The sequence below is a fragment of the Pleurodeles waltl genome, chromosome 7 (assembly GCF_031143425.1).
Source record: "Pleurodeles waltl isolate 20211129_DDA chromosome 7, aPleWal1.hap1.20221129, whole genome shotgun sequence".
Classification (NCBI taxonomy): domain Eukaryota; kingdom Metazoa; phylum Chordata; class Amphibia; order Caudata; family Salamandridae; genus Pleurodeles; species Pleurodeles waltl.
The window spans coordinates 84,933,652-84,959,892 of record NC_090446.1 but is presented as its reverse complement, the minus strand read 5'-3'; the positions used below and the strand labels follow the sequence as shown (position 1 = coordinate 84,959,892).

General features: G+C 44.9%; 1 protein-coding gene across 2 annotated transcripts in view; it reads left to right on the top strand.

Moving 5' to 3' along the window:
• The first annotated feature begins 7,075 nt into the window (after nt 1-7,075).
• Nucleotides 7,076-26,241, top strand: part of MLF2 (myeloid leukemia factor 2) — a 52,530-nt gene continuing 33,364 nt past the window's right edge. Inside the window, exon 1 of one of the 2 annotated variants that reach the window (XM_069243078.1) lies at nt 7,076-7,384. The gene's annotated coding sequence lies outside the window, so the exon portion shown is untranslated. The remainder of the gene's footprint in view (nt 7,385-26,241) is intronic. The other variant, XM_069243076.1, reaches the window with a different exon arrangement.

The window sequence follows — 26,241 nt, the reverse complement described above, 5'->3', positions numbered from 1 at the left end:
TGAACCCTCAGAGCAGCTTTTTAGAAAAAAACTCAAGACTATTCTTTTCCGTAGGTAACTCTCTGAATTCTCCTGTTGCCGGCATTGGTCATGTTATGTTAGCGCTGGGATGCCTTAGGGTAACTATGCGCTTTATAAATCCTCAAAACTAAACTAAACTATGCAAGTCCATGTGTTGTACGGTGAGGAACAGAATGTGTAGTCCAAGTCATGTGGGTGCCAGGTGCACCACACATCGGCTAAGTGAAACGTGTCTAGGAGGCTAGTTAGAATGCGAAGGGAGTGTGGTTTAGTTTTTCAGGCGGAGCCCGTTGTGTCTAACAAGGGATCGCAGGCAATATTTAAGTCATCACCCATAATAATATGATCCACCATCATGCGGTCCAATTTGTTCTGAAGGTTAGAGAAAAATTCTGGGGAGCCAACATTTGGAGCATAGACATTTGCCTCACAACCAGATCTGCATGTACCAGTAAGTAGCGCCCCTCTGGATCGGCATCAACAGCACAGAAACTGAAAGGGATACTCTTATGTATTAATATAGATACCGCCCATGAGTAGGCGCTATAGCATGCAAAGAATCTGTGTTGGTCCCATTATGCAGCATAGGAGTGTCCAGAGCAAGGAGCCAAATGTGTTTCCTGCAGAAATGCCACCTTGATGCCATGTTGTTGAATGTTACGATAGTACCAGGTTCCCTTTCTTAGGGTTGTTTAGACTCCTAATGTTCCAGGGCACACACCTGACTGGCGTCGCAGACATATGTGTAAATCAAGAAATTATAGGGCTGATGGAGAGGGTGGACCAGGTGGATGAGTTAGACAGCCAGGCAGCAACATTTCCTGTGATAGCGCATAACATAAACAACCCAACCCAAATCCCCCACCCACACTGGTGAATACAATTTCCAGTGAATCCCTAATGTCAAGAACACTCCATAATAAGTAACTATAGTGGTATACACCATTTGGGTGTGGCAACACTCCGCAGTGGGGAAAGCGTCCGAAGATTAAAAGTATCAGACACAGTATATAAGAGCAGGCAATATATTAAACTATGCAGGCCACTGCCTAGGGTGATATTGTGGCTCCTGTTCAATAGATAATAGTCCATAGCATTGTTTCTGCACGGAAGGTTCAACTCTGGGGTCCATCATCCAAGGTCCTGGCGTCCCGCGACATGGGCCGTGACTTAGAGGCTGGGTTAATGGAGCTTGGCCCATTACGCCTCAGTCTCCCTAGCTGGCACATCTTGCAAGATATGATGCTTGCCCTCCAATTCAATGTCCAATTGTGTGGTATATAGCATGGCATAGGAAATGCAGTTCTTCTGAAGTACTGTCATTACATCTTCATATTTGCGACCTACATCCTGAACCAGCTGTGCAAAGTCAGGGAATATGGAAATGGACATTTCCTGATACAGCAAGGGCCCTTTTTCACGAGCCAGTCGCAAAGCAGTATATCGATCTTGAAAGTTTAGGAGCCTAGTAATTATGGAGCGAGGAAGAGCACCCAGGACAGGCCGCTGGCCCAGGGATCTACACGCCCTTTCCACAACAAATGTGGTGGTGAAGGCATCTCTGCCAAATAGGTCCACTAGACTTTTTTCCACAAAACTGTCCATTCGACCAGTGTTTGCCGTTTCCGCCACTCCTACAATGCGCACATTATTATGGCGCAACCGCACTTTCAAGGTCTTCATTTTTGGAGGCCACACTTTTCAAAAGGTGTTCAACCCTCTCCAGGCATTTTTGTGCACCCACACAGCCATCCTCCATGTCCGAGATCCGACGTTCTGCTCCATCCATTCTAGCCACCTGCAGGTCTATGTGTTTGTTCTTGCGGTCTAACCTCGCACCTAGGGTGTCAAAGCGCTAGTCGATGGCCTGAAAACCAGCTCATAGTTTGGCCATAATAGCCGCTGTGCCATCTGGAGGAAGGGCAGAGGCAGCACCCTGCTCTGCGTTTGCTGGTATGGCACTATCCCTGGGAGCCTTCTTAGGAGTCTTGTTGATGTCAAAATACAGTTGCTTCTGTCTGGGATCGCCTTGTCCCATGTCTGTCTGGTGTGCCGAGCAGATTTAGGTAGCTGCGTAGTCTGAGATATCAAATCGGTCACACTCTGGGCTTCATATAGGCATGGTTTCTAATTTGTGGCCCCAGGACAGGTAGGCATATATTTGGAACTGAGGGAGGAGGGGGGGCACTATATGGTCAGCGCCGACGCGGGAGGAAGATCAGCGCATCCATGAGTAAATTGAAAACAATATGTAGGTCAGGGCCCTCCGTGGTCCACAGCTAGGGATCATAGGGCATCTAAGAGGACTTAGGACAATCACTATATCCTGGGTCGTAGCAGCGTAGCTGTCCATCCAGACCAAGCCGCAACGCCCCAAGCCGAAGCACCAGGCATCAGACCAGACCGCAGTAGCCCAGGCCCCGGCACACCCTTACTCAGGTGCACGTCGGCCAACCCAGTCCAGCCAGCCAACCCACCTCGTCCTGCCCAGCTGCTGAGAAATCAAACGGGGGCCCCCCACTTCACCTGCACTCGATGCGCCAGCAGCGGTTCTCCTAAAGAGAGTCAAAGTGTGTTCACCAGCATCTCCCTCGCGGCCCGTCCACGGCAAGCTGCTGGTGTCCCACCCTCAGGTTCGCCCGCGGCCCCTCCGAAAGCCGCGTCAAGCAGCAGCAGCTCTCTCCGTGGCCGGGCCAACAGGTCCCAGTCGCCAGCGAAAGCATCAATAGGTCCCCGGCAGTCTAAGGGAGTGGCTCATGGCCATGCGGAGCCCTCCTCCTACATTTGGTGTGTGCGAGGCGGAATTGAGGACAACGTTCCACTGGAGCTTCAGGCCTGCGCTGCCATTACGGTCAGCAGTCAGGCCACGCCCTGATAGAGCATAGATTATATATAATTCATTTAGATGGTTGAAGACCATGGATACGTGATGCAGCAGGAGGTGGCAGAGATATAACATCGACCCTGAATTGGCCTCTATGATTGATTCTTAGGTTTAAAAATTGGTTGAGATTGCAATATGAATGACGTGCAAAAAGGGAAAGAATTCATTCACCAAGACCCCCAAGGGATCCTAAGGGAATCTGCCACAGACACATCGCTCTCATGCAGGTGGGGCCCTGAGATACTGGGAACTAAAAAGCCCAGTGATGTGGCGGAAAACTGTGTCAACTTTTTCAGACCTCAGAGACTGAACTTTTACAGGAGGTCGACAACCATAGTTGCCTTTTCCAACCCGATATTAGCACGAATGTCGACCAGTGGTCCAACCAAGACCAAGGAAACCCTGATTCTTCCTATTAAGGTGATTCAGAAAGAAAATCTAAAAGATCCAGGAAAGGGCACCCATCTGATGAGACCTACAAAAAGCTCAAGTCTGAAACCTCCAATGAAGTGAATGTCCAGGATCTGTACAAAGACCCATTCGATCCTGATAAATCACACATCCCAGCTATTCAGAGTAGGAGCCTTCAGATAAGGTGGTATTCTATCTTAAATATTATGTCAGCCATTAGACAAGGAGGTAAGAAGCATGCTATGGGCAGAATGCCCAAGGCCCTCCATTGAGGGTAAAGTCGCAGCCACTCTGGAACTAGACACCACAATGGTGGCCTTCATGGGCAAACGCATTAATGACCCTAAGGGGGTACTGATCAATTCTGGTGATCCTGTTAGACAATCCTGGCGAACTGTTAGACATCACAGGTCCTTTGACCAACATTATGGAGATGGGAGAGGCTGGCAACTGACTGGCACTGCAACTGACCCAAAGATCCTCTCGGGATAGGCCCAGAGAGCTGAGGAGTTTTGGGGTATCCCTATATAGCCAATAAGACCGTAATCCCCACATTCTCAGAGATCTGTGGCTCTATAGATCAATAAATTCTAGAATTAGAAGGCCAAAGAGACTTTGAGTGGTCATTTCTTAACCAGAGGGGTTTCTTAAGCATGTATTTATTGAAAAGGAGGACAAAGAGTGTGACTGATAATCAACCTGAAAGAATTAAACGCATTTTGGCATACAGACATTTCAAGATGGAGGTCACTCATCTTTTGCAAGACCTGATTTGGCAGGAAGACTGGCTGATCAGGCTGAACCTGAAGGATGCCTATCTGTCAATTACAAATTCTCCTTCACATCGATGTTTCCTACAGTTTCTCTGGTGAAACCAAGATTGGGAGTTCAAAGTACTTCCCTTTGGCCTGTTGTCCACCTTGTGATGATTCACAAAGCTTCTGAAACCCCTAGTACCAGGGCTACAGACACAGGAGACCTGCATAATAATTTATTTAGGTGATATCATCATCATGGGGCAGGACAGGAATACATTGCTGCACCAAACTCAGGTGACATTCTTCCTTCTGGAGGATCTGGGATTCATGATCAACTAGGTCAAATCAGATTTGAACCCCAATACACAGGATGCAATTTCTGGTGTTTACAACTGATTCGATCAAAGCAACCCTGGAGCTTCCCACCAACAGACCGAATATAAGGAATGATGAATTGAGGAAGCTCATATCAGCAACGAGAGTTACGCTGCGGGCGCTGGCAAGTTCAGACGATGTTCCCATGGCCCCTACATTACAGAGCTTTATGACCCTTGAAGATTAGACACTTGCTGAAAGGACTGCCCAACAAGGAGACAAAACTGCTACCCGAGAACACTGAAAGAGAGATGCCCTGATGGCTGAAACACATGTAGGCGTGGCATGGTCGAGCAATATTTGGTTCTACTCTAAAGGTCATCATCGAATCAGATGCCAGCTGCTGAGGCTGAGGAGACAGGTGTGGGGATCTGGCCACAGGAGGGAGATGGTTGCAGAAGGAGCTGAATCTTCAAATAAATTGCCTCAAGTTGCTGGCATGTTCGTTCCCCATCTGCAGTCTGGTGAAGGACAAAGTGGAGTGTTTCCCTCTTCTCAAGATGGACAATGTCTCGGCCGTACAGTATGTCAACAGGTTGGGAGGAATGAGGTCCTGAACACTAGCAGAGATTGCCAAGAACTTCTGGGATTATTTCCCAGAATGGAGGATCTTGGTATTAGCAATTTATCTGCTGGGGAGTTCTAACACTATAGCAAATTAGAGCTCACAATTCCTGATAGATTTCACCAACTGGAAGTTGGATAAGCAAGTAATTAATCTCTTGTACTAGAGATAGGGGATCCCTAAAACAGATCTTTATGCATCTAGGCTGAATGTGCCAATGCCACATTCCTACAGCTGGCGACTGGATCTGGAAGCTGAGCAAGAGGACACTTTTCTCTAAAATTGAAGCATAGCCTTAATTATGCCTTTCCCCAGTTCATTATGATTACCAGAGTTGCGATTCAAGCTAGAGAGTAACAGGTGGAGTTGATTCTAGTGACCCCTCTATTGATGTCACAGATGTGGTTCCCACTGCTTTTGGAGATGTCATGCGACATGCCCCATGATGATCCCATCATATCCAGCCATCCTTCAGGTCTGGGGGAGAAACCCACTTGATGGTTCAGGACAAGATTATGAACCTCATGACTTGCGAATATCAGTAACAGATGGAAGATGCCAGGACTTTCGCTTACAGCTTCGGTTTACATGGAGCAGGCATAGTGTAAAGGTACCCATAAGAGATACAAAGCTGCCTGGACAGCTTGGCGCAACTAGTGTTTGGGAAGGGACATGTTTCCTGAAGGGGCCAACATTATCCTTATTCTACACTTCCTTTCACATATGGCAGAGGTAACTAGAGCTTACTCCATGGTTAATTCTATTAGATCAGTGATTTCAGTAGGTCACTTAGCCATGGCGGGGAAGCCATTGGTCTCATCCCTTAGATGCAAATTGATAAGTATTACGTTTTCTAATTTAACAACACCTAAGTATAAGCACCGCTTGAATGTCAACAGAGTTTTGTGTCTGTTAAAAGTTAATAGATAACACTGACCTATCTAGAAAGCAACTGTTGGGAGAACTAACTTTGTTGCTCTTCTTTAACTCATGTTAGAAAGCCTCATACATTATGGCATTAGGTTTGTTTAGGCAATCCTTTTTCCAGAAAGAGTTATCTTTACCATATGTTAGAGAACAAAGTCCTCTATGTGGTCTGGTCTCTATCCAGCCTTCCTGGGCATCCCCTAATTGTGCATGGTGAGCTGTCTGAATGAGTCTAGTGGATTTAGACCCAAAGGGAATAATCAACTGTTTATCTCAATTACCAAACCTCATAAAGCAGTTTCCACACCCCCTCTGGCTAGACGGGTATCTTGGGTCGTGTAGAAAGGGGTATGGACACTTCATTATTTGGTCCCATTCTACCAGAGGCGCTATTACGGCTTTCCAAGCTGTATGTCAGGCGTCAGTTTGGAGGGCATTTTAAAGACATCAGAATGGTTTCCTGTCTCTCCTTTTAAGAAACTATATTTCAAGTCAATGCCTTAATTTGCTTCTATAGTGGTAAGAAAGCTTTAAAAGAGCATAATCAGAGCCTCTGGTCCAGCCATAGAATGAAAAATGTCTTAACAATGTAAAGGAAAATGTCAATTCTACTATGAACACGAAGGCGAAGATTATCCCTCCTTCTTCTTTCCCTAAAACAGGTCAAGAACTGCGTTGACTGTAAGTATGTTGCACACATTTCTATACAAGTATTGTTAATATGTATAGAATGACTTGTTATTTTCAATGTATCAGTACATTATAAATTACCAAGAAGGCACAGTTTGTACAAGAAATTAATATTTTTGTTTTATACTTGTAGCTACAAGAGAATGAAGCTCGTGGGAAAGCACTGGAGAATTTCATACCAAAGGATCCTTATTTTCCCCTATTCAAACATTAACTTTGTATTCAAAACTCTCCCCTCTGTGGGGATTTCGACGGACCTGTGTCAGCATCAGTTCACCTTCTGCCGGCAGGTAACCGTGACTATGACATCACCACGTTTTGCCCGTGTCGCGTACACGGGCGCAGTGACGTCATTTCCTTCCCGTGGCTGGCACTGCGTCACTCTCCTCCTGGAGCTTCTGTGACGTAAACCCGCACAGTGATGAAGCGAGGCGCTCGCTGCCGCCTTGAGCGTCGTCGCATCCCTTCCTGCCCGGTGCACCGTGACATCACTTCCTGCCGGGGTGTCGTCACTTCCAGCCCCGCAGGGTGACGGGAAGGCTTCATACTGGGGCTTAGTCTCAGAGAGCCCTGTGTTGTGTTATGGTGTTCTGACAGCCTTCGGGCTTTTCTTTCGGTGTCAAGGCAAGGAGGAGGCTGCGGGGTAAGCAGCCGAGGCCGAGAGGACGGGGAAACATAAGAAGACGATACCGCGGAGCCGAGGGAGAAGGAGGAGCTGTGCAGGGAGGAAGAGAAATCCATCGAGGATAACAGGTATGGGGGCGATGACATCCGCCATACTGCGCCCATATAACCCCCAAACCCTAGAAATCTACGCCTCTTATATCTTCTCACCAGAATCATTCGCCCATTCAAATCCACCACCTCCTGCTGCATTCTCTCGTCCTGCTCCTTTGTCTTCTCCATTTGCCACTCGGAAGGTACCCCAATCCTCACACTGACCACCCTCGGAAGGCTTCTCTGTTCATGCCCATTTGTTCTGCTGCCTAAGCCTGAGAGACCCGACTCGGCTCCCTGGCGTTAGTGCTTCCCACGACCCATTAGTGTTGGCGTTTAGTAATACTTTCTTCTCGTTGCCCTGTGTACTGCTCACCATTGCTTGTTCACCGGTCGTTAGTATACATGCTTGCTACTCAGTGGTGCCATCTATACACACATGGTGCCACTGGAGCAACTTGAAGTGCTCTTCGGAAACTCCTGGCTGTTGCTGTATGCTTTTAACCCTCTTTATGTACACACAATAGATATAGTTGGTGCAAAACGGCCGCAGTTTATGCACAAATCAAGTATTGTTAACAACAAATCCATGATCATAACAAACTTAATTAATAGCTGATATTGTTAACACCAGGTTTCTTTTCAGTCCTTTGCAATGACCGCGCCTTGAGTCATAGCCTACCTTTCTACTAAGCATATAGCACCTATGCGGCCCTTGGGCTCCACCTTGCTGCTGAGATTTGTATGGGTGGCCCTTATGCCTAGTTTGGGCTGCAAGTGTCCGTCCTGTGCTGACTCCTTTTACCGACCATTCGCCTGCTAACCACTGCCCTTGCCATAAGGCATCCCAAGGACAGAGACTTGAGTGCATTCTCGTTTTTAGGCTTTTGCGCTCGTCCTAGATGTTTTTCTGTGCTGTCTCTGCCCTTGCCCCCTTGGAAAAACCGCAGCTGCGACACCCACGTATAAGGTGTTGTGGGTGTGCCAATCTTAATGGGGACATGGCACATTGACCCATGTGCTGCCGGTTACCCCTTTAACCTTGCCCTATACAAAGCCCTCCTTATGATTGGACCCTTTAAATGGTGCCAACCCATCGCGGCACCTGCTTTTTCCAGGCTTGCTGTCTTTCCTGCTCCCGGTTGCCTGCCCCTTGGGACACATTCAAGATCCGGCTGTTCTTCCCCGGCCCGCAGATCAACTCCTCCCAGACGGGCGAGTGCCCCTTGGAAGCTCCCAGCCATATGCACTTAACCCTCTTTATTCACACACAGTAGACATAGTTGGCGCAAAACGGCTGCAGTTTATTTGTAAATCAAATATTGTCAACAGCAAATCCTTGATCATAGCAAACCATGCATAGCTGATATTGTTACCACTATGTTTCATTTTAGTCCTTTGCGATGACAGCATCCTCTAACAGCACCTTGAGCAAAAGCCTCCCTTTCCTGTAAGTATCTAGCACCTGTGTGACTCCTAAGCTACACCTTGCCCCCGAAATTTGTGTGGGTGGCCCTTGTGCCTGGCCCTGTCTGCAAGTGCTGTGTCCACACTGTGCTGACCGCCTTTCCCGACCATTCAAAGGACACAAACTTGAGATCCTACTCTTTTTAGGCTACTGCACTCGTCCTACCTGGCCGTCTGTGCTGACTCCGCCACAGTGCTTGTGATTTTTCGACCTCAGACAGCTCTCCCGTTCTTCCTGACATTCTACTAGCTTGACAGCACTCTCAGGCTAGATTCCAGTCCATGCTGTGGAAGCGAAAGGCCCCCCTGGGGTTATGCGCTAAGGCTTCCAAGCTTCCCCTTGCTACCAATGTGGAAATTATGCGGCACACTCTGGCCTAGCCCGGGCTGCAGGTGCCGTGCCTGCTCTGAGGCGATCTCCTTTCTTGGCTCTTCCATTGCTGCACGGTGTCCCTTCCGTGAGGCATCTCAGACACCTGCTCTGACACTTCTAGCCGACAGCCTACCAGTCACCCTACTGTGTTATTGATGACGATTATTGGTGCTGCCTCAGCCACACCGTCAATGGTTTTGTGACCGCTGATGTCTCTCCCCTCCCCTTACTTAGAGGCAACCTCTTTGTATTCTCGAGTTCACAATCTCTAACAGTGTCAGAATGATGAAAAGGCTGAAAGGACCCACTGGAATTTGGACCTGTGACCATGAAGTCAAACCCACGCCCTTACAGTGGACACATTTCTCCCTAAGCTGCCAGACCCACCTGCAAACCAACCAGAAGGCATTTTAGAGCCAGCTGCTTTACCGACGGCCATGTTCCTGTTTTATGTAGGCACAGGAGACTACATAATTTGCCCAGAACCACAGGATGTTGATCCAGCCCTGAGACAACACTAATTGCCACGACGGAAAGTCACCGCATTCTCACCATTTATTCATGGTTAGATCTCCCTTTTATCACGAGGTACCATCTTCTCTGCCAGAGGTCACAAGCTGAGGTGATGTTCTGGAGCCACCTGTCCAAATCAACCCGAGAGAGGTACCCAGTCTTCTCAGTAGTAGCCTGGTTCTCCAGGGTTGATGAGCCTGTGACTGACACACTCCTAACCATTTCTTCGCAATGTGTACTCAATGTGAGTTGCGATCAGGTGTCCCCTACCTGTTCATGGTAGGTTGACCAGGCCTTGTTCTACTGGGCATCTGTCTTGCATGTAGCATCATCCGTTATTTTGTCCTTTCCCACCTGCGGTTCCTATCAGGAACTGCTCGACTGCCATGCCCCTTCGCTTGCTGGAGGTTACTTATTCTACCAGTTTTAACCGCTGTTGCCAGGCCTGGCGCCGACTGACTTATTGAACAGGCGGATTTTGTTAGATTCCAGCAATCTGTGTTGAACTCATGTGTCTTCATAGCCTGAAGACTACCGGGCAGTTGGTCATCCCTCCAGCTATCTTCTGTCCCTTTGCTAATCTGACTGGTTATTGGACACTATACCCGATTATATCCTTAGGTCCATCTGCCCTTGCATGTGGCTATGGGGAAGCAACTTAAGGAGTGCCCAGACTTGGTGATCTCCCAGTAGCCTCGTGCCACCAAAGAACAATGATTTTGTATATTTGCATTTGGAAAATACCCATACCCTTGTCCAGGAGTTTCCCTAGGTAGAAAGTTGTGAATGGAGTACAATATTGTACCCATGCATCCCAAAACAGTTCTGTACCCACCAGAGCTGGTGAGCTTGACATATTTGAATGTGAATCAAAGACCCATCTCAGAAGCCTTGACTTTCATAGGGAGTGACTTCTAAACAGAGTTGACTTTTGCACTTACCACATCAGGGCACCCCTTTGACAGGGCTTGACAAAATGCAGCAGTAGAATGCTATGGGCAGTGCTCTGGAACCATGGAGCAAGGAATTATCAATTATGCCTTGCACTGCTACCCTCTTGTGGCCGTGTTACTCAAATTATTTCCCCCCTTGCAGCTGTTAGCCATATCTGGTCATAGGCTTCGTTCCAGTAATATCCGTGAAGTAACTAAATACTGTCTCCATTGACTGTCGGGTGATCAGTTGGCCCATCATTAGGTTGAAACTTTTTAAGCAGAAGATAGGTTATGTGGCATGTGCGGCAAGAGTTTGGCAGCTGAGTCACCAAACATCCCATGGCCTTGGTTATGGCAGATTCTCCCCATTATTCCGTTGTTGCCCTCAGGAAAATGTGATCCCCAACAAGGGGCTGCTGTCTGCTGATTATCCCGTTTGTCTTCATTTTGATGGGGCATGATGTGTGATTTAGAACACTGTTAGCCTTGTTAGAACAGCCTTATTAGAACTCGTGATTAGTTTTGCGCCATTATCTGAAACGTTTAGATACAGCTATGCTGAGGGAAATAGCTAGTTCTGTATCTAGTTGTATACATTCTCAGGCTTTATAATCTCTCCATAAACCATTTGAAAATCTAGAGGACCTTAACCAAGTCTGGGATTTTCTCAAGCCATTTCACCTGTGTACCCTCTTATGAATAAAGGACTTTTAGGTTGATAGTCCTAAATGACAACAGAGTTGGTGGTAATTATCCGAAACACTTTTACCTCATTGCACTATTCAGATCTGCTATGTACCCCATTAAACTTCAACTGTTTTAAATGTCACGCTTCCTGTCCATGCTCAAGATCACCCTCCCCGGTCTTATCAGATACTTCCTCTAGCTGTATACATGTGTGCTGCCTTAAAGCAGGCACTGTCACTACATTGTGGATGACACTTGTCTACACTGCATAATTGGTACCCCTCCTTTCTGGATCTCCTAAACGTGCCACAAACACAACTTGGCTACCCTGCTTGTATACCCATGAAATATATGACACTGCGTATTGCTCAAAGAACCCTCTGGTTCACACACAGGTGGATTCTGACATGTTGGCATTACGAACACCACTGTTGCAAACCAAGTTCACTAGCACAAGAATCAACCTGCTCCAATGGTCAAACTGCTGCGCTTCAAAGTACCTTTTAGATTCAGGCATTACGGTCACACTTATGCCATCTGCACCAGAACAAAGTATTCTGCACCCTGAGTGAGCCACTCCCCATGTTCGCCGCCGTGCTAGCTCCATGTGCTTCTGGGAGGCCTGTCCTGCTGGCTATACTGTATTCGTTGTACTCCAAGCATCCTTTGCTTGCTCTTTGGAAGAGGTGGGCTCCTCCCACCATTCCTCATCCGATGACACTCTTTGTTCGCCACTGCTCCTGGGCACCGCTTCTCCTGCAATTCCTTATTTGTTGCACTTCTTTGTCTGCCGCCACCCAATGCTTCCACGATGTCAGTACTTCCAGTCCTGCAGCTGACGGTCACCGTCTGCTCAGTGGCACTGCTGCCACACCATGTCCCCGCTTCTTGGTTAGTGTGCTCTCCAGGGACCAGCCTCTGTCTATAGCTCGCTGTCTGCACTAAGGACTTCTGCCCGGGAGTTGCAGTATGGGGAAGCGTCATTCTCCTAGTGCGGCATCACCTGTTCGCCAATCTTCCTGGGAACACAGCCCATTGACCCCTGCGCTGCCCGTTGACCCTTTAACCTTGTCCTACACAAAGGCCCTCCTTACTATTGGGCCATTTAAATGCCGCCAGCCAATTGTGGTGTCTGCTTCTCGCCGCTTGTAGTCCTTCCTGCTCCCGGTTGCCAGCCCTCAGGAGACATTCATCGCAGGCTCCTATCTGGTCCGGCTGCGTCTCCCTGGCCAGCGGCTCTTCTGCCCACAAGTCTCCAACATTCTGAGCACTTCACTCTTTCTATTGATCCACAAGTTGTCTACTAGTGACAAAGCTGCAAGCCAGTGCCTGCCCCTTACTTGGCCTAGTGGGACATGCATTGTGCTCCTCCATCTGCTCTTACAAAGCTTCCCAAGCACCCTGCCTCCCGGTATTGAGCCTATTTTGTTCTTCTCACCAGTGTGCCCAAGATTGATGGCTCCTCATATGGACATCTGGCACTAGTGCTGCCATTAATGTCTATTTTATTCCTAGAGCATGTGGCGCCGCTTGTTGAGGTTCCCTGCGGTGCCCAAGAGTGAGAATGCTTTCATCTGACCCACAGGTGCTTGCTCCTTGGTTGGCCCATTGGTGCCAGCTCTTTACTTGGCCATGTGGCAGCTGTATTTTATGATGCCAAGCTATGTTCATTCCTGACTGTGCCCTACTACTCATTTGGTTCAATGCTCTGCGCACTGATGGTAAGCACTCCTCATTTTGCTGAAAGCATTTTGATTGACCCATTCCTGCCCGTTTCCCATTTGACCCGTTGGTGCCCCGTGCCCCTCTGCACACTTATCAATGGCCATTTTGATGTGCTGCTCGCGGATACTCATGCGCTGGCCACTAACTCGTGCTGCCCATAGTGCCAGCTCTGCAATCTTCCTGATGCTAGGTTTGGCAGATCACTCCACGTATATCAAACATGTTGAGTCCAGTTGATTTTAATTTGCCACAGTAAAACCAAATGGAATAAAACTCAATAACAGAGGTATGTTAAAGGAAAGACATCAATAGGTTCACGATCTTAAGGGTACAACAGTGATGCCAAGTGCCTCATACTTCCAAGTATAGGTACATGTTGTTCAAGATTATGGGGGTCATTACAACCCTGGCGGTCCAAGACCGCCAGGGCTGTTGTGATGGAAGCACCGCCAACAGGCTGGCGGTGCTTCCCATGGCATTACGACTGTGGCGGGCTGGCAGTTTTCTGCCACAATGGCCCAGGCGGTTTTAATCCACCAGGGTAGCGCTGCCCAGGGGATTATGAGTCCCCTACCGCCAGCTTTTTCCTGGCGATTGAACCGCCAGGAAAATGCTGGCAGTACAGGGAGTCGTGGCCCCCCCCACAGGCATGGGTAGTGCAGGGGCCCCCTGACAGGGCCCGTGCAGCTTTTCACTGTCTGCTATGCACCCGTCGCTCAGCCGCAACACCGCCGGCTCCTGTGTTGCGGCCGAGATCCCCGCCGGCCGATCTCCAAATGGCCGCGGCGGTCCGATCGGCGGTCCGATCTTAGGCTGTAATGAGGGCCTTTATATTCTAGAGTGCTTATGAATTTATATAGCCTGGTCCCCAAGACCCTTATACATCCCACTGGTACCAAATGCACCTCATTAACTGCTTGGCTTGTCCTGCCCATCAGTACCTACCACTAGGAACTCTTCACTTGGCTTACCAGTGCTGGTCACTTATTTTTCCTGTGTGCTACCCACTGGTGTCAACAGTCTACAAACTAGTCTTTATTGTGATTGCGTGCAGCATACTACAGAGTAATGAAACTTCATGAAAAGAAAGGGACTGATTAAATGAGGGAGCTAAGTTTTGATTGAGTATAGTGCAATAGGAAGAAAGACACTGAGAGGGAAAGCTTCCATCTTCCGAGAGTGACAATGTCTCCAAATGTTACATAATGTAGCTGTTTCTACTTTTGCATGCTTTTCACTTGACTCACTGATGCCACTTAGCATCCTACTCGCTGGTGCTGGTTGTCAGGCTTTCTAAATACCATCTCTGTTCAACACCACGTCTCCAGTCCTGGGCTTTTAATCATGCACTCTGGGATATGTAGTCTTCCTTAGCTTTTGTTGAATAAACTGAAATATTAAGAGGTGACCTAACTTCAGAACAATTGAATTTTCAGGTATCCATACCATAGAATTTAAATTTTAGTAAAGGTGCCAGAGATATCACAATAGTTGCACTTTAAGTACTACCTACCTTTGTTTTAGTTAAACAAACTGCCCACGAAGCAGATAGTCACTGCCTCTAAAGGCAGCAGGGGTGTGGGATTCGTACAGGCCTATGCCCAGGACATATTGTTAAAGGTCAAGGACAACACGTTTTTATGTTTATTTTGTCCTTGTGAAAGGTAGGCCCAATCCCCTGCAGCACAAACCCTTTGGTTGCCAGTTTAAAGGGAAGGAAACTGTCTGCTGTTGAGGTAATATTTTTTCCATGGGTTAATGCTGTTTGAACTTTGTATTTGTGGTTCATAAAAGCAAAGCCTTTATTATTAAGGTGATCACCTTAAATAAATATGGTAAGCTCGGACTGCACAACTGACAGGGGTTCCAGTAAAAAAAATATACACATGTCTGAAGAGTTTAACAATATGATGCTACGTATAAATGCTCTCTGATTAGATGCAAATGTTTGCATGAGCTTGTAATCAAAATTGATTATTTGCTTTCAAAATAAAATGTTTGGAAAAAGAATGCAACTAGGGGAAAAAACGTTTTGATAAATTACAGCAACATTTCAGGTACCAATTGTTTGAAGCATCATGTAGTAAAACATGTTGATGCATTCTAGTATTTTCAAAAAATATTCATAATGGAAAACAACTAACCAGTTTCAACAAGATTATGGGAAACATGAAAATAAACAAGCGTTGTCAAAGCTAACCAATCTGACATTGGTGGTTAGTCTTTTGATTTTGGCAGTGTGTCTTGTTTTGACATGGCTTTTATAAAACTTTTGGGAGCTGCCAGTCCCTCACCCTTGTAACAAGCATTAGCAAAAAATGTTTTGCTTTTCTCAAAAAGCACACATTGCCACATTGGTTCCTGACACTGAACAAAACTACTATGTGTAATAGATGGATTGAGAGAAAAATATAATTTTAATGAAACAAAAAGTCTTGGTTAACGCCGGACCTAATTAGGGGCTCAATTCTTAAAGAAAGTCACAAAAGTGCACTCAAGGTATACGTCTGCATTAATGCATAACCGTGGCTTTCATTAATTTACATAGGAAGATTGGGAAATCATACTCCTAGAAAGTATTTGTGAACTGTATTTTAGCATGAGCAAATGTACCTGTGTAGATTTCCTCATGCAAAAATCTGTTGATCGTTTACAAGTTCATTTCCCACCAACAACTTTTTTTTTTTTTTTTAATCCTGGGAAGAAATTCCTTGTCAGTAGTAAATTTCTAGCCTTTCTCAGTATGGGAAAGATTAGAGAAAAGCTGGTGAAAATCCTTAGTTATTAGTTATTAGGTTTGCACAGACTCAAAGGCTCTCCAACCCGGGAACAATTGCTTACTGCTTCCTCCAGCCCCAGTATATAGATCTGCGGAAAGGTGGCAAAATAAGGAAACTGCTAGTATTCAAGTCCTGCTATAGTATTAGCCCTGACATAATCAGAGGCTATTATTGGAGCATACTGAGACTACTGTCATAATTTGCACTACATGGCACCAAAGGGACAAGTAGATTTTTTTCACAGGACAAGTACATTTATGATGCAACCTGTCCCATGGACAAGTAGATATTTTATTAAATTCCATACCCCTGAAAGGCCATCAGAACATAGGTCAGAAAGGGGTAATGTTCATTACCTACGTGATGGGAATATTAGTTGATGTAAATATTATTGGGTGACGTTTTCCACAATAAATACATTTCAGGATGTGTTAACTGAGCTCTTATGAGTTGGCCTATTATTTTAAGATTTTGATTTTTATTGTACCTAATGTCTATGATGCATTGGATGTACCAGGTCCCATGCCCCTCTCTGATGAGTCACTTACTGGCCCAAGTAAAGAAAAGTTTACACTAAGTTCTAGTACACCTGTAACCACAATTGAAATGCATTAACTCCTTGCATTCGGAGGACGGCTGGGAGCTGTCCTCTGCCGCGGTGCTTGTGTGTGTGTGTGTGTGTGTGTCGGACGGCTCCTACCAGTTCTCGCACACAAGGCAGGAAATTCCCCCACCCTTTTCCCCGGGGTGTCAGAAAGCTCACTAGGCAACAGGATTTTTTTTTTTGCTGTTTACGAAGGGATGGGGACTGCCCAGAATGGGCAATGCTCACCTCCCCGCACCCCCAAAAAATAAATAACAGGCACAGTCTTTCTGTCCCTCCTCTTAGGGGACAGATGGGGTTATTACTTCCAATCTGGGCAGAAAGCCCACTAGACAGCAGGAATGTATCTTTTTCTTCAGTGAAAGAGGGGTGTGGGGCTGCCCACTATGGGCATGGCCATGCCTCCACCCCATATAAATGGGGACCAAAGTCTTTCTGCCCCCCTTCCCCTCCTCGCGCCAAGATTTTTTTTTTTTATACGTAGGAGTGGGGGTCTGGCCAAAATGTGCATGCCAATGCCCCCACCCCTCCGAAACACAAATGGGTACAGTCTTTCTGCCCCTCCACCCGGGAGGCAGATGGGGATTATTAACCCACCCCCCGAAAAAAAAAAAAATGTGGCAGCAGAAAGCCCACTAACCACCAGAAGGGGCCATTTGTTTTGTTTTGTTAGTGTAGGGGTAGGGTCTGCCCAGAATGGCCATGACAATGCCCCACTGTTCTCCACCCCCCCCCCCAAGAAATAGGGCCACAGCATTTCTGCCCCACCCTTGGGGGGGGGGTCAGATAAGGATTATTACCCCCGATGTGCCGCCCGGGGACAGACATCTTACTAGATGCCAGGGAATTAAAAACAATAATAGGGGGGTGTGGGCTGCCCACCACCATGGGCATAATTATGCCCCCCCCCCCACCCTAACTGAATTTAACAGTCACAAATATGAGGAACATATGTTTTTTTTTTTTTTTAGACCAATTTTGAGGTTTTCAAGGAATTCTGGGTAACAGAACCTGGTGAGAGCCACATAAGTTACTCCATCCTGGATTCCCGTAGGTGTGTAGTTATGAAAAATGTACAGGTTTTCTAGGTTTCCCTTGGTGCTGGCTGAGCTAGAGCCCAAAACCCTTCTAGGCACAATAGAAAAAATAGGGTCCATTTTTTTTTGTGGAAAAATGTGCTGTGTCCATGTTGCGTTTTGGGCCATGTCCTGTTGTGGGTATTAGGCCTACCCACACAAATGAGGTATCATTTTTATGGGGGTACTTAGGGGAATTGTCTTTCTCTGCATTTGCTTCTTCCAAACGTAAGACATTGTGTAAGAAAGAAGTAATTTTGAGAAATGCCCTCTAATTCACATGCTATAGTATGGGTCCCCACAAATTCAGAGATGTTCAAATAAACTTCATATCTTGTGCCTATTTCAGAAATACATAGGTTTCCTTCATACCTGTTTTTGCTCTTTATTTTACCAAATGAATTACTGTATACCCGGTACACAATGAAGAAGCATTGCAAGGTGCAGCTGGGTTATTGGCTCTGGGTACCGCAGGTTCTTGGTGAACCTACAAACCCTATATATAGCTAGGTCCAGCGGACGTAGCTGTATATTGCTTTTGAACATCTGCCATAGCTAGAAGAAGTTAAAGATGGCAACTTAGACACAAATAGCTGTTTTTTCCAACTCCGTTTCAATATTTTTTATTTCAACTGTTAGTTTCTATTGGGAAACCTTGAAGTCTCTACACAAATGACCCCTTGTTGAATTCAGAATTGTGTCTTCTTTTGAGAAATGTATAGCTTTCCTGGATCCACTATTGGTTTCACACCCTTTTCTACCACTAACTGGATGGAGGTTGAAAGCCAATTTTTCCTATTGTTTGTGATATATCCCAGTAAAATGCCAAAACTGTGTTGAAAAATTTGGTTTTCTGATTCAAGTCTGCCTGTTCCTGAAAGCTGGGAAGATGGTGATTGTTTTTTTTTTTTTTCCTTTTTTTTTTTAGCACCGCAAACCCTTTGATGCCATTTGTTGGGAAATAACCAGATGCTTTCTTCTGCAGCACTTTATTCAAATTTTTCCCCAAATCCCCCCATATTTAGCTGTATTTTGGCTAATTTCTCAGTCCCCCTCCAGGGGGAATCCACAAACCCTGGGTATCTTTTAGAATCCCCAGGATGCGGGGATACAAATTTGGCATGGGTACCTTTATGTGGACAAAATGTTTTCAGGCCCTAAGTGTGAACTACCCCAAATAATAATAATAATTAAAAAAAAAGGCTCATCATGGGGGATGTGTGGGGTGAGGCCTACCAGCAAAAGTAGGCCTTGGAAAATCATACATTTTTTTTACTAGACCTGCAGGTCGAGCAGCTAGAATAATCTACTCAACCTAACTGTAATGTACTTGACCCATAAACTGGTCTCAAGTTGTATGATCGTAGGCAAATATTATTATATTTTAGTCAGCTTTTTCTTCATTCTCAGATGAGTGCACCTTCAAATACATGAGCTCAGCATTTCTGCTGTAATAAAAATCCTCTTTTGTTTTATTAAATACACTAAACGTTTGCTTAATTTATAATAACTCTAGCCCACATATAGGGTACACGTGATCCATGCATGACTTGCCTCTTAGTTTACTAATAGCTTTGCCATCAGGGCAGGAGTGTTTCTCAGTTAATGTTTAAACAATCACTTTTAATATATATATATATATATATATATATATATATATATATATATATATATATATATATATATATATATATATATTACTAAAGCATGATGTGGTGGCGCACTATCATTTACAGACAGTAAATTTCCAAGAAATGTCCAAAAATCTTCTGACTAACTTGTAGCTTTACTGATAGAACTATATATAGTGTATTAATTAACAATAATATTAGCAAATGATTGACACTGCTGTCTCAGAAGCAGGGCCACCACTGGTACAACAGTGTAACACAACTTCATTTTGAATAATCAGGTAAGGGTTCCCAGTGAGAATTTACAAAACAACTGTTGCATTATTAGTACATATATTGTAGAAAAATGGGGAAAAATCACAAATAAAGTATTGCTTACATACACTTTAGACTGAAGACTGAGAGTTAAGCTTTCTCCATATCTCAAGACATATTTTCCTCCCTGCTCTACCTTTGTCTTGTAAAGTGCAGCTTTGATTTAATAAATAAGTGGCATTTTCTGCCATCCCTTTGCCTTGTATTGTGCAGCTTCAGTTTCATAAATAAATGTTTTTTTCTGTCCCTAATGTAAATGTTTGAGTGGATCCCAGTTGTATCGAGTATCTTGAAGTTATCAGTTTTGCTTCCATGATTGCAACATAACATAAGGTTAGATTGGCAGGTGGCATAAGCTATTCAGTGTCTCCTGCTAGCATGACAAACGATGTGCTAAGTTTAATCCTAGAACCAGTACTTGCTCACCACCAAGCCCTGTAAATCCTTAAGCTTTGTACACACTGGAACATGTATCTCATCTGCATCTCCCATAGTATGTCTAGGGCATCTAGAACTAATATAGCTGTTCTAAGAATGTAATCTACTGTGGTAAAGTATAACCATCGTATTGCACAGAAATATTTATGGACTTGGTTGAAACTTTCAGTATTATTTCAGTTGTTTTAGGTAGCTGTTGTGCCAGAGACCATTTCTATGCTAGCTGATGGTTGCAGTTAGGTAGCTCCTTTTTTCAACCAAGTATATACATTTTTATTTGATATATCAGCTGGGTAATTCAGTATCTCAATGATTGTAATTGTATCCATTGGTATTGTCTTTTTCATTAAATAGTCCCTCATTTGAAAATATTTAAAAGTAGAAAACCGCAACAGTGCACTAGTTACAATCAAAATGATGAGCAATAAATTAACTGTGTTGGGCAAAAAATAAGAAAAAAAATGTACCCTCAAACAAATACCCACAGTGGGTATTTGTGGGTAATAACTCAGTCTACCTCATGTAAAACTAATGGAAATCTAAATCTAGAAGAAAGTAATTTTCTTCAGGGCAAACGACCGATGGCTGTGAAAAGTAAAAGTCCAATAAAGGTATCCCTCATTATAGTTTTAATATAAACATGAGTTCAATTTGCTTTTTATGTATTCTACTTCGAATTGGAGCGTGAATTTCCATCAAATTTAGCCAGAGTCTCAAGTTTTACACTCAATATCGCACCTCATTCAATGAGTTTATTTAAGTATATAGAGCTGATGTATCCTGATTTTAATTGTGCATTTGCATTAGACAAATTCCCAAAACAATATTTCACAAGTAACTTTGTCTAGTCTTGTATTAACTATTTGAGTTTTAGGATTTAGTTTAGATCAACTAAGCCATAAACAAACGTCCTGTAAGACAGAGCCTCTTTCCAAAAATGGATGAAAAAATCACTCACTTTAGAGAATAAATCGGTATTGAGAGGTTGCATTGCACCATAGTCAAAATTACTCTTCAAATATCATTTTTCGTTCAAATGTCGGAACAGGAGAACTTTTTGTATTATTGTGAAGTGAACCAAATGATAATGATCAAATAAAACTATACAGCTTTGATAAATGTTAGTCTAAAATAGCATTGCATAAAGTAGACTCCTTCCTAGCGACAAAAATGTAGTACGCAAATACTTCTCCTGGAATTCTACAGAGCTTGGAAGACATAGTAATTGTTCAGATTTTTGTGCTGTACTAATGGCGGACGATAAGGCCTTGCTGGTGAGATAGCTTGTTTGCAAATATGACATATTTAGCTTTGAACTCATTATTGGACCTCCCATAAGAATACTGTGCAGCAATCAAAAAGAGGTAAATATCGATTGATAACCTTCTGTCAACCACAATATAAATATGATGTAGTCTAACGTTGAACCTGTGGCATTAAAGATACACACACCAATATCATACATGTGCATTATTCTGTGTGTAATCTTTATAAACAGGTATTTTTCTACCCAAAGCTTTAGCTATATCTATCTGTTCAGCCAAAGCTCATGTTGTTGTACACAAACACTTTGGATCCTTGCCAGAATGTCTACATTTGTACTGTTGACAATTCATGTAGTCCGGCAATTTAAATGTCAAAGTTACAGCATATACAATGAAATGTTTTCTGGGAAAAAATGATAATGAGACATTACAAATGCAGTCTTTTTACACAAGGCCATTGAGAGCTTTATTGCTCAACCTGAGACCATATGAGCGCCATTTCCTGTTGGACAGTCTAGCTCACTAAATTAACATACCATATAACACAACATAATTGATTGATTTCACCTTTATTCTTGGCAAACGTATGCACTGTTTGGATTTTAAACTTGTATTAAGGTATGAAATAGATCATTGTTTTCTAAATTGTGCTCTCAGGTCAGGACTCTATCAGACAAACTTACAATCAAAATATTCCAGTGATTAAGCACAATTTTAAGATGGATTAGACACATTTACACTGAGAGGGGCTTCTTTAACGAAGTAGCTGGTAACTTTGAGCTTAAATGAATATGCATGCAAATCTACCCAGAAAAAGTATAGCTAGGAACTTGATTATTTATAAAAAATAAAAAAAAAGAGATTTTCCAACCAGTTGTGGTTAAACAGATTTCAAATGTATTTACCGTAGGAACAACTGTCACTTTTGGGCCCTGGTGGTATTGGAGCTCCCTCCCTGCTAACATAGTGATCTGCCCGCCACGTCTACATGCTAATGGTCTTCAGTTTGGCCACAGCAAAGACTACTCCCTGTCCGTTGTGGCCAAACGTCTCTCACGGCCCTGGGGAGTACGGACTGTCAGAGAAATGGCTACATGTCCATCTGCCCAATTTAGATGAGTGTAATCCATAAACACAAATTGTACAATACAGTGTCTATACATTTGTGTATATGTTTTTGTAAGTAATTGTGATGTAAGTTTACTGTTTATTATACATATTTTTTATGTCTGTCATTTTTGTTTTTATGTTAAAAAAAAAAATGTAGAGAATAACTTTTTTGTCATTAAAGTACACTTTCTGTGACCAATTTAGAAGCTCATTGTGAGTAATTCAATATTTAGATTTGTCCCTACTATTGTACCATTTGTGTTTATGGATTACATTTACTCTACCCAGGTATAGTAGGGTTATTAGGGTAGACTCCTTTCTCTTCTTTATACAACTTAGATGGGTGGACATGTATCCATTTTTTTAGGATTGAGTCTGCGAGTGGATGGGCTAGTGCATGCGTCTCACTTGCTAGACTCTGTGTACAGTAAAGGGCTTGGAGCCCGCCTGTCGCTTACCATATGTTAGCTTGCGTGGCACTCTTCTTTACAGCCTTGTAATTTGTCACTGCAAGCCAGGCATCATTTCCGTTCCTTTGTGGGGAGCAGGGACCAAGCACTGATTGATTCAACTTAATCCCCTTCGATCATGTGATAAAACAGCTGAGACCCCTTTGCCCAAGCACCACCTCCCCCTCCCAACACAAACACAAAACAAAGCCCTGATGGTCCAGTGACGACTCTCCTGCTCCACGATCACAGCCCTACATACGATCGTGGAGCAGGAACCCACCGCAGACAGGCAGGCAGATGGGGAAAGAAAGACTCTTTCTTTCTTTGGAGTCCCCCTTTTTTAAAATTTATTTATGTATTTATTTTATTTTTTTTCAACTTGGGAGAAGGACTTTCTGTTGGGAGGTCCTCTCCCCCCTCGTTCCAAGAGCAAATGGTCTGAGGAGGGAACGCCAACGCTTCCAACATTGGTTGGTGCCTGGATGGCCTGGAGCAGTCCTCCGTACATGACCACCATGACTAAAGACTGCTCCAAGACATTCTGAGCACCCAAAGGGTTAAGTCAGATTTCTAAATATGCGACTTTAAAAAAGAAATGAGCTGCTTCCTGTGCTAAACGTCTGTGCCTCTGTCCTGGGTCACATGATTGTGAATGTCTCTACAGTTGAGGTTTGTTAATTATTTCCAGACTTTAACCCAAAGGGGGATTAGGTGTGGTCAGTATGACCATCCTGGCAAAATGACTAGGAAGTGCTGTACCAGCCCAATGTACATTTCAAATAGCTTTGCCTCCTGCACATACAGAGGAATCTGACACTAGGCCTGCCCTGTCCTTTGTCACCCCCCCCCCCCAGACCGAGAGTCTTGGTAGGGGAGAAGTAGGACAGGGCATTCCCCTCTTTCTCAGGACGTCGCAGCTCTTGATTGGAACTGTAGGAAAGTGCCCTCTTTCTTGGCATGGTTACCCCCATTTTCTGCGTGTTGTCAGTGTGTTTGACTGTTTTCACTGTAATCCTGCTAACCAGGACCCCAGTCATTATGGTCTCTCCTCTAAATTTGGTCTCTACTAACCTTTTCTCCCCACAGTTGGCATACTGGTGCCCCCATATAAGTCCCTAGTATATGGTACCTAAGAACAAAGGATTTCCTTTTGGAGAGGGAGGTAACACCCGCTCCCTTTGGAAATAGGTGTGACTGGCTTGGAAGGGGCAGCCTCCGCAAGCAACTGGTTTTGCTTTGAAGGGCACACTTGGTGCCCTCTGTGCATAAACCAGTCCATTCCGGTTCAGGGACCCCAGGCCCTGCTCTGGCATGAAATTGGCCAATGGAAAGGGGAGTGACTACTCCCCTGTCCATCACCACCCCAGGAGGGGTGGTGCCTTGAGCTCCTCCAGAAGGTCCCTGGGTTTTGCCATCTTGGTTCCAAGGTTGGCAGGGAACTCAGGGAGCATCTGAGTGGTCAGACCAGGCAGGTGACGGCAGAGGCACCCTCTGATAGGTAGTTACTTGGTTAGGTGACCAAGCCCCTCTTTGGGCTATATAGGGTCTTCTCTAGGGTGTGTCCTCAGATTCGGCTTGCAAGATTCCAGCAGGACTATTCTGCAACCTCTGCTTCCACTTCTGGCACCCAGAACTGCGACTGGACCCTCCAGGAACCTACAAGCTGCAGATCCACAAGGAAGACTCTTCTGCCAGCTTTGCAACATTTCCCCGGGTGTGCATTCTCGGAAGACTGCAACTCTTCAGCCTGCACAAGAAGAAGTAGTAGTAGTAATCTCCCTTGGGGTGAATGCATCACTCCCCTGTAACTACAGGTACCTGGCTGCAACATCGACCCGCTGTGTGGATCTCTCCTCATCCTGAGTGGCGTGGGTCCTGCATCACGGGCGGTGGTCAGTGTAGTCTCCCTTGGTCCTCTCTACCAGCTGTCGCACTTTGGTGGTAAGTCCTTTCCACTCCACTCAAGACAGTACCCCCATGCACTGCGTCCTTTGCAGCAGACAAGGCTTGCTCACTTCACCTCCAAGGGGAAACTTCAGGCTACGTGTAGCTCCAGCCGCAGCACTCCCTCCTGCAACTCCTGGGCCTCTGCATGGTCCTCCGACGATGTGGGAGCAACTTCTGTGGTGCTGCTTCAGCGACTTTTGTATCCCTGTCCTGTGGAACACCTGTGGGTGTGCTGCCTCTGCTCCTGTGGGACTTCTGCAACAAGGAGGGTCCTCTGTGACACCCGCTCCTGGGAAGAGTCCTCCTGGACTGTGCTGATCCCCTGCAGCACCCCTTTTACTCCAACTGCGAGTTTGCTTTTGCCAAGGCTTGTTGGTGGAAATCCTTCACCGGTACCCATCTGCAACCCAGCTTCCATCGTGGGTCACCTTTTGCATGCGTCAGGAACTCTTCTCCAGCTTCTGTGACCAAAAGGTACCTCTGTTGGGTAGTATCTCCTACTCCCCCTGGACTCCACAGACAGTTCTGGACTTGGTCCTCTCTCTCCACAGGTCTCCATCTTCGCTATTCCACTTGCTGGTACCCTGCAGGCTGTTCTTGGTGTCTTCTTTTTCTTTTTTTCATCCTTTGGGGTGGTTTTGGGGAAATCCAGTGTTTTACTCCTGCATTCCTGATCGCTAGGGGGGTACTACGCATTACTTACCTTTTTGGTTTTCTAGTACTGCCAGCTCCCCTCTACACGATTTACTTACCTAGGTGGGGGCCATGTGTTTGCATTCCATTTTCTTGGTATATGGTTTGGGCTCCCCCTTGTTTATTGCTATTGTACACTGTTTTCTAACCTTTTATGCCTCTTTCTGTTTGTTTATTTGTTTGTGTGTGTGTGTATGTATGTGTGTGTGTGTATATGTGTATATGTGTATATGTGTATATATATATATATATATATATATATATATAATTATATTTACTTCCCTCCTATTGGAGGGTTGCCTCTATTTTTGGAACACAGTATCAGAAAATACTACAGTACCCTTAATTTTGTACAACCAAGTGTTTTCTTTCTTGTGTGTAAGTACTGTGTGACTGTAGTGGTATTGCATGAGCTTTTAATGTCTCCTAGATGAGCCTTGGCTGCTCATCCACAGCTACTTCTAGAGAGCCTGGCTTCTAGACACTGCCTACACTTCACTGAGAGGGGATACCTGGACCGGGTATAAGGTGTAAGTACCATAGGTACCCACCACACACCAGGCAAGCTTCCTACAGGAACCAACGCCTAGTGATGTGAAGCCTCGCATCAAAGATATAAGGTACAACTCTGAGGGACTAACTTGGTCCCAGTTTCCACCCTGCACTGTATTACGGTCTGCCTGCATTTGTAAATTTGTCCCGGTCTGGTGAGACCTAATAACCACAGTTGACGCCTTGTGCCTTTGGCGCTGTTTTTACTAAACACTTAAAACTTTGATGTCTCCGGTTTTACTGATTAGATATTTGTCTTTCTGGTATGTTTTTATTTACTAAACAAGTACTCCTTTTTCTAAATTGTTTTGACTTTTTTGTGTTCTGTTT